The following is a 10,135-nucleotide window of genomic DNA, read 5'->3' on the forward strand; positions in this document are numbered from 1 at the left end:
AGAGGGTAATTTTTTGCGTAATTGGAAAAAAATGTAATTGTCATTGTGTTTTTTATTTTTTCCACTTTTGTTTCAAGCACATCTGCCATTTTTTATTGTTATATTTATTGGTTTGTGATTATGTAGGTCGTTGTTAACGATAATTTGCATATTTTCATTGAATTATAGTTAAACAATTATGTTTCACATCTGCTTAAAGTTCGTGGAATAATTAAATTTACTGCACGACTATTTCTTATGATAAATCATTTTTTCGGACTACATTTTTTGTGTCGGCAGTTCTGGAACAGAATAAATGTACATTAAATTGCTATAATTTATTTAATACATAAACAATACAGGATATACACAAATACAGTGGAAGAAAAACAGAAAACATTAAGTAAATTGGTTTTCATGTCACAAAAATGTGTACGGTGTGCGTTCTTAATAATAAATTACCTAGTTACAATTATACCTATTATTATTATTTTATTCAATTAGGGTCTTAGGTTAGGGTTTTACAATGTGAGTATAAAAGTAAAATATAAAAACACTTACAACACAATAAACAATACACATAAACACATTATAAAAACCTAACCTATAGGATGCCGCCGGCAGCGGGGCAAGGCCCAAGCTGCCGGTGGTCAGGGCCGCAGAGAGAGGAACCGGCGGACTATCCGCGCCGTGTCCAAGATCACCGCCTTCTGCATCTGGCCCTTGATCCAACCACCTAGCGAGAGTCTCTCAAGATGTTGGTCGAGACTCTTCGCTATTAGACCGTTCGCTGAAACAACTATCGGGACAATGATCGTCGAATCAACATCCCACATGGCGGTTATCTCGTGAGCCAAGTCTAGGTACTTACTGGACTTGTCCTTCTCGGCTTTCACGAGATTCTCATCACGGGGGATGGTGATGTCAACGAGCACGGCCCGGCGCTGCGCTCGATCTATTAAGTATCACCAGGGCCGGATTAAGCATGTCGGGGCCCCTAGGCAGTGCAATGCTCGGGGGCCCCTTACAGTTAATTCTGCATACAGAAGTTCAGTTGTTCAGTACAGGCTTTTTCGCTCTTGCGTGGACATAAAGGTTTTTTTATATTAGTTTTTGCCGATTCCTCCTTGCGTCCAGTGTGGGGAGAGCTCTTTTTTCTCAATAAGTAGTTAAATATTTTGCGAGGCTGAACAGCGATTGTCCGACCATATGAGCCACATGATTAAAATTAACCCAATAATAAAGATTTTACATGTGTTTAAATGATTATTCATTAACCAGTCAAACTAGCATGTAAGTATTGTAAGTACAGGGTAAATCGGAAAAGCAATAATCGCGAGCGCAACGAGCGCGAAATTTTTTGTGAAAAATTTGTGAAAGCGTGTTAAAAAGGCCTAAAAATCCGAAGTTACCCAGTGAGGTGAGCTTTCATACGAGGTCAAAGCCGTGCTTCAGGATAAGCTCAGCTAGATCACAGACGACAACCAATATCCATTGTATTAAAAAGCGAGACCGCAGGCCGAGCTTGGCGCAGCAAGGCCAAAGGCTAAGCTGAAGAAGAGATTTGGTAGGCGAACCAAAAATTGAGGTAAAAAGTGAGGCTGAAGGTTGAGCTCAGCAATCTCCACATACTTAACAAGCCCGAAGCGTACTTATAACCAGCGAGGTGAGCTTTCATGCGAGGCAAAAGGCTAAGCTTCTGAAATCAATGAACAAAGCAGCGCTCTGATACGAACCAATCGTCAAATGTTACTCAACAATAATATATGTGTCATACAAGAGTTACTCGCAGGGCCGAAGTTTCATTAATGAGATTTCAGGCCCTCGGGAGCCTGAAATTCGAGCTCGATTTACAGACTTTAAAAGCTATAAAATAACATAATTTACTTAATAATTTGATGATTGTGTGTCTGATAAACTGATTGAACTTGAACTGACATTAGGTATAAGTAGGTAACATAAAAAAATATTGATGAATTTTGGCCATATGCCAAACTTGCCAAACACATTTTTTTTTGGCGCGCGCGGGGCCGCCGGGGCCCCCTAGCCGAGGCGGGGCCCATAGGCAGTTGCCTACTCTGCCTTAGGGTTAATCCGGCCCTGAGTATCACAATGTCAGGCTTATTGGCTACAATAGTCCTGTCAGTGATAATAGATCGATCCCAATACCTATTATTATTATTATTATTCATCTACGTTGTTATGTGTTATTTTATTATATTACTCATCAAGGTAAAGGATAAAATATTGTGATACTTTACACTTATTGTGTATTCCAATGAGTCATAATTTAACATACCTACTGTGATTCATTCTTATTAGAAAATTACTGTAAATCGAATAAATAATACATGAACATCGACTTAGTCTTTGCAGTTTTACGAATATGAAGTACTTAGTATTATTAATAATATTTATCTACTTAAAGAAGCCATGTTAAGAACGTTTTTAAGTGTGTTGCCAGATGTTTTTTTTTTGTATTTTTTACCCTTTATTATGTTATGTAGATTATAAACAACATAATTTTATTATTTTTCCAAACCAAACTCAGTAACTTCACCGTCAAGGAGGCTTGAACTCATTGTCTTCAGGCCAATTCGAACGTGCATTTGTCATAAAAATGATGTCATTTAGTTATGATTAGACGCACGGGTGATTGGTAACAAAAATACACCATTTAGATATCATTTTGGATATCAAAAGTAAGTTTGAATTGGCCTCTTTGGCTAGTTTTTGCGCTCTAAAATGGTTTTATGTATAACATAACAATGATGTTATGTTATACATAAAACAATTTTGTTGCATATGAATACAACCACATGATTAATAAAGTAATAACTAACCGACAGTTTGAAATAAGAACACGAACCCGGGATTAAGGATGCAGATGCATTAAAATTCAAATTGAATGATTTACAAATGGCGTAGGTGGCATGAGTCAGGCGCGCGCGCATGACGCTTGTCTGAATGCGTTTATTGGCTGGATAAAGCCTGATTTACAGGTCAATTCGAACGCACACTGCCATCAGAATTATATTTGAATCATGTTATTAGCAGGCCGATTCGAACGTGCACTGACATCAAACCGATATTAGAATAATATTGGAATCAAGTCAGATGGAGATGGATGGATGGATGGATGGATGGATGGAGTGGAGAAGCGCTGGTGGCCTAGTGGTAAGAGAAGCGCTGGTGGCCTAGTGGTAAGAGCGTGCGACTTGCAATCCGGAGGTCGCGGGTTCGAACCCCGGCTCGTACCAATGAGTTTTTCGGAACTTATGTACGAAATATCATTTGATATTTACCAGTTGCTTTTCGGTGAAGGAAAACATCGTGAGGAAACCGGACTAATCCCGATACGGGCCTAGTTTACCCTCTGGGTTGGAAGGTCAGATGGCAGTCGCTTTCGTAAAACTAGTGCCCACGCCAATTACTGGGATTAGTTGCCAAGCGGACCCCAGGCTCCCATGAGCCGTGGCAAAATGCCGGGACAACGCGAGGAAGAAGAGATTGGAATCAAGTCAGATGTCATTCGCGCGGGCGGGGCGTCTCGCTCGCAATAAGGTTAATGTGGCTAATTCCGTCATAGGGCCAATTCCGCCCACGAGCGTATATTTCTTTGATTTTCAATCGTAGGAAAAACACCATCTGCTTGCTGCTTGATTGCTGAGATTAAAAGCAATCGCTGCTTTGACGATGAAATTACCTATCAATTTTGTTTATTGTTCGAGAAAAACGCTAGTAGACGGAATAGGCCATATGACGGTATTAGCCACATTGACCTTAATAAACACGCGAATGACAGCTAACTTATATGATTCCAATATTATTCTAATACGATTTGATGTCAGGTGCACGTTTGAATTGGCCTCTTAACAAAGTCAAATGTAATTAACTAATTAAAAAAACACGGAAACTATTAGTTTAACTATTTTCGAGGGTAAACTCCAACCAAAAGCTTAAAAGGTTAACTTTGGCTAAAAAACCAAGAAAACATGTCTAATTTCATATAATTTCAGTTGTATATCGTTACTCTGCAATCCCTGCATACCATCGCCCACACTGTTAACTGTCCATCAGTAAACCTTATTACATAAGCCATAAGGTCCATCGATGGACAGTTAAGAGTGTTGCTATTTGTACCAAAAAAACATAATTTTAGTAGGAATAAAAAAAAATATCAACGCATTCCACGGTAACTACACAATAACGAATTAGATAACACTTAATTACATTTAAATAGAGACTACCATAATACTTGCAACTCGAAACAACACTTTATTCTTACTAAGTAGGTATCAACAATAAATATAATATAATCTATAAAATGTTGTGCGTAGCGCTGGTGGCCTAGCGGTAAGAGCGTGCGACTTGCAATCCGAAGGTCGCGGGTTCAAACCCCGGCTCGTACCAATGAGTTTTTCGGAACTTATGTACGAAATATCATTTGATATTTACCAGTCGCTTTTCGGTGAAGGAAAACATCGTGAGGAAACCGGACTAATCCCAATAAGGCCTAGTTTACCCTCTGGGTTGGAAGGTCAGATGGCAGTCGCTTTCGTAAAAACTAGTGCCTACGCCAATTCCTGGGATTAGTTGCCAAGCGGACCCCAGGCTCTCATGAGCCGTGGCAAAAAATGCCGGGACAAACGCGAGGAAGATGAATCTATAAAATGTTGTATTCATTTCCTGAACACTACTCGGAATCAGCAATTAGTTGAAAAAACCTCAACTATCCGTTAACGAGGCTTTAAATTACTATTTTATGCAACATAAAAACAACGGGTTAATTATTTAAAATGTAGTTTGTAACATAGGTAATGTTCACGCATGTTTTTAGGGTTCCGTAGCCAAATGGCAAAAAACGGAACCCTTATAGATTCGTCATGTCTGTCTGTCTGTCTGTCCGTCTGTCCGTTCGTATGTCACAGTCACTTTTCTCCGAAACTATAAGAACTATACTGTTGAAACTTGGTAAGTAGATGTATTCTGTGAACCGCATTAAGATTTTTCACACAAAAATAGAAAAAAAACAATAAATTTTTGGGGTTCCCCATACTTAGAACTGAAACTCAAAATTTTTTTTTTCATCAAACCCATACGTGTGGGGTATCTATGGATAGGTCTTCAAAAATGATATTAAGGTTTCTAATATCATTTTTTTCTAAACTGAATAGTTTGCGCGAGAGACACTTCCAAAGTGGTAAAATGTGTGTCCCCCCCCCCCCTGTAACTTCTAAAATAACAGAATGATAAAACTAAAAAAAATATATGATGTACATTACCATGTAAACTTCCACCGAAAATTGGTTTGAACGAGATCTAGTAAGTAGTTTTTTTTTTAATACGTCATAAATCGCCTAAATACGGAACCCTTCATGGGCGAGTCCGACTCGCACTTGGCCGCTTTTTAATAAGGTTTTCATTAAGAAAATATTTATGAGAAAATAAATTACCTAGGTACTGAGATTCTTGTTTATTACTGGAAGTATAAGAAGAATTTTGATGATTTTTAGGGCTCCGTACCCAAAGGGTATAAACGGGACCCTATTACTAAGACTCCATCTGTCTGTCACCAGACTGTATCGCATGAACCGTGATACTAGACAGTTGAAATTTTCACAGATGATGTGTATTTCTATTGCCGCTATAACAACAACTGAAAACAGAATTAAATAGATATCGACTACCGTAGGCTCAAAGGGCGTAAGGGACAAAATGACGAAAATGAGTTATGAATGCAGTTATACTCAGTATTTTTTTCTCTATCGATTGGTATATTTAACGTCTCCATAACTTGAAAAAATTAAGCCCTATGAAAAATCATTGCGCGAACACAATTTTCCAACGCATTTTGCCGTATCTGCCAATTCAAATAAATGTTGTGAGACATTTTGGCGTAACTCCCAACTTTTTGTACGATACGCCCTTTTGCATCGGAAATTTTATTAAATTTGTGCTATTTTATTGACAGTTACGCCTATTTGCAGTAGATTTTTGAGTTCTAAATGTACGTTACGCCCACAACCAGTGGATATTTATACGAGTGTTAGAGAATTCAATGTAAGAGTTACGCCAACATACTATGTACAATTTCGAGTTTATTATATGGGATGACCTAGTACTTTCCTTGTCATTTTTTTATTAAGTAGGTACTTGCAGTGCCTGCTCATGTGCTTATTACTTACTTACTAAAATTTGACAATTTAAACTGAACTAGTGGGTACTTCTTTCATCAGTTTTATGAAAATAATAAAACACGACTAAGTATATTCAAATGATAATTATGGCGATTGATAAAGATTAGACTGATAACTTTTAGTTTTGTATGTGACTGGGCCATTTGCAATTTTGATTAGACGTAATATTAATACTTTTTTGTTTAAACCAGGTTTAAACCCTAATTTATAGGATTAACCTTATGAAAGTTAGTACTATAAACGTTTACATAGAAGTACGTAGGCCAGCCAGCCTATTATGGATAGCTTTATCCATCTTTATCCACGTGATAAAATAACTGTCACTGTTTAACACCGTGGGAAAGAAAGTGACGGACACCGTTTTATCACGCTGTCACGTAGACAAGAACGACCATCATATCCGTACTGGCCATTTGTCTCTTTTGCTATCTACTCTGATGTTATATCATAAATAATCACATACTTATTCATTAAATCTAATACCTTTAAACGAGCAATTCTTGTTTATTTATTTATTTATTTATTTATATATATATATATTTCGGGGATCTCGGAAACGGCTCTAACGATTTCGATGAAATTTGCTATATGGGGGTTTTCGGGGGCGAAAAATCGATCTAGCTAGGTCTTATCTCTGGAAAAACGCGCATTTTCGAGTTTTTTACATGTGTTCCGAGCGAAGCTCGGTTACCCAGATATTTTTACTCAACAGACATACGAGATGTCAAAAATACTATTGTACCTAATATTATTATGGTATGTAAAAGTAAAATTTATGATCAAATTAAGATTACAAACAGAAATAACGCATACATATTTTTATAGTAAAAGTAATTGCTATAAATTGTTTTGATATACATAAATAGATACAGATGGTAGGACAGAAGTTATTCTGATGAAGTAATATAAACAAATAAAAAATAAAACATTGGTTTTGTGGCTAAAAAAACTACCTTTTCCACGTTTAAGTATTCAAAATAACAAAAATGGGGAAAAAACTTAACAATGAATACATCTCTATAAGTTTTGAAAAAAAAAAAAAATGTAAATTATAGTACTTAGAAGTATAGTGTTCCTTAAATGCAAGTTGCCATATTGCAACGAAATTGTTGGATTTACGCCAAATGGTACAGAAATAGTATTTTTTTTTGTAAATTACGCCCTTTTTCGAATAAGATAATCCATAAAAAAAGAGGCGTAAGAGACGCCCTTCTTAAAAACAGTCGTGTTTTTTGGCGTAACGGACATGCTATTTTCGTAACTAAGCATTGTATTATAAGTTCATGCAATCAGTTTAAAAGAGCTCAAAAAGTTAAGAATAAGCCACATACAGGCATCAGTTTATTGAAACAAACAAAAAAGTTATGATTTTTTTCTCAAAAAAAAAACTGTTTTTTGGCTCTCCTGAAAAATCGCGTTTTGTCCGTTAAGCCCTTTGAGCCTACGGTAGTCGATATGTAAGTGCCTGCCATACACCAAACGTGTTTTTATTGCCGTTCTTTGCGTAATGGCACGGAACGGAACCCTTCGTGCGCGAGTCCCACTCGCACTTGGCCGGTTTTTATTAAGTACATAATTAGATTCAAACCAAACAACCAGTGTATAATCATTTACTTGGAAACAAATCGCTATAACGACTAAGCCGAAAACGATGTACTTAATTTTTATAAAGTCCGTACTGACTAACACTTTCGAGAAATCACGCCCCTGGATTAACTGAGTCAGTAAAATTAAAACAACATTAAGTTCTAGAGGATGATAATACCTAATGCTCCAGTCATTTTGCGGACCGGTGGTATGGCCAATTGGCTATACTCATCCTTTTCTTTTGGGTGCTAGTACTAGTGTAAGACAAAGATAGTATGATTCTCTCTGTCTATGTTTGAAATGAGACAGTCCTTTGACACACTATAGCTGATATTTATAGTAACGGATATATCATGATTCTAGCATGTATATACTTATACACAAAGTACTGTGAGCGAAAATGTCGTTAATCACAGAAAATAAATTAGTTGATACTTGTTTTTAAAAAAAACGGGGTTATTCTTTTCCAATTTACCTACTTCCGGGTAGGATACTTGTAGAATTCATGCATTATTTGGAAATTTATTATTAGAATGATATTTAAAAATCTAGCTTATTTATTTTTTTGCACAACCGTATATAAAGTATACCTATGAGTCAAAACTAATTTCAATTCTATCGCATAAAACTACATTTTCTACTGATTTCCTTTGTACTTACCTATGGAAATCGACAAACGTTAGATATAAGAAACAAATTAATATTTTTGAATAATAAACGAACAACAAGATTAACAACGGAAATACCTCTGTTGACGACTCTCTTAATTGATAATACTAACAAAAAAACTAATTAACTACATCAATTTTAATAAAATAATCAGCTTAAAAATGAACTAATATTCCCAATTTTTAACCCAACCCGCATGCAAGCAACATTACAATACCCTCCCACCCAAAAAGTACTTAACTCACAAAAAAATCATATTAAGTTACTACATTTTGTCACTGACGCTATTATAAAGCGGCATGCACACTAGACCCTTTTGTTTTAAAACATAAAGAGCGGAACAATGGTTTAATTGTTCGGGCGCCCCGCCAAGATTCCACTATTCTTTATGCAAATCATTTTTATTGAAGTTTTTTGTTTCGTAAAGTTCATGCGGGCTCGGAACACGTGTGCAATGTTCTTTAGCTTTTTTAAATATTGAATATGGGTAAGTATGTCGCCGGAAAAAAGTTGAAAACTTTTGGGATTACTTTGTCCTGATTATTTATTGTTTCAAACACTGTTTTGTTGACGAAGTTCAAATACGAAATGTCAATTTGCTTTGTGATTGTGTTTTTAAAACGTTATGTTTTTTATGAAAACAATTAATTTAATGTCTGCATAAAAAATCAAATAAAACTGCCATATATTTGCCAATAGTTATTACTTACATATGTATACATAATTATACACATACCTAATAATACATAATATATTAAACAAGCAACAACGGAGCACTCCGGGAGTGCCGATAGAAGTGAAAACTCACCTCACTATGTTACCGACGCCCGGTAACACGATACATACGTTTAGCGGAGGTATTCTATTTATTTATTATATATTATTATCATTCTCAAATAAGATCACACTTTTTCATTGACATGTCAACGTCAAATTATTTGAACATAGGTAAAGAGTCTTGAAAAGGAGTCCGCAACATAAATGTCAAATAACATTAAGTTTTTCTTTATTGATTTAAATGCCATTTAAATTATGAGTGGCCTCCTTACGGGGCTTACGGTCACGTGATCGCCTTACGCTGTCTCGAGTTTATCATTTTTACCCCACCTCAAAAAGTGCCCAGCGCCGCTAAAGAAGTTTTCACTTCAAAAAGTATGGCAAAAATAATTGATTTATGTATATGTAATTATTGTCTGTTTTATTTTACCAAGTATTATTTTAAAATCCTAACCAAATCATAAAAGTTAGTAAATATTAAAGTAAAATAAAAATACAAAAATTTGCACTGTTTCCGCCCGGGATCGAACCGGGGGCCTTGTGCGTGTGAAGCACACGTGATAACCGCTACACTACGGAAACTTGCTATCACTTACCGAAATATCTGTTCACTTGATACAAGTTACTTAAAATCTGGCATTTTCGTCCGATTACTGCAATAATTAATAATTATACTTGGTCAAGCTTGCTCAAAAATTAAAAATTGTGTTGCTAAATTAAAAATTTATATGGGACGATATCCCTTCGCGCCTACATTTTTCAAATTTGCCGCCTTTTTCTACTGACAAGATCTGCTTGACCAAGTATAAATCACAGCCACTGCACACAGTGCAAGTTTCACATCGAGAACTATGATTTTAAGGGTTCCGTAGCCAAATGGCAAAAAACGGAACCCTTATAGATTCGTCATGTCTGTATGTCTG

The 10,135-nt window shown here is 36.1% G+C and overlaps 1 non-coding gene across 1 annotated transcript; it reads right to left on the reverse strand.

The window, feature by feature from the left end:
• Positions 1-9,721: 9,721 nt before the first annotated feature.
• On the reverse strand, positions 9,722-9,794 carry Trnav-cac (transfer RNA valine (anticodon CAC)). The gene has a single exon. It is a non-coding gene; the product is annotated as a tRNA-Val (tRNA).
• Positions 9,795-10,135: the final 341 nt, after the last annotated feature.

The sequence above is a fragment of the Cydia amplana genome, chromosome 11 (assembly GCF_948474715.1).
Source record: "Cydia amplana chromosome 11, ilCydAmpl1.1, whole genome shotgun sequence".
Lineage (NCBI taxonomy): Eukaryota > Metazoa > Arthropoda > Insecta > Lepidoptera > Tortricidae > Cydia > Cydia amplana.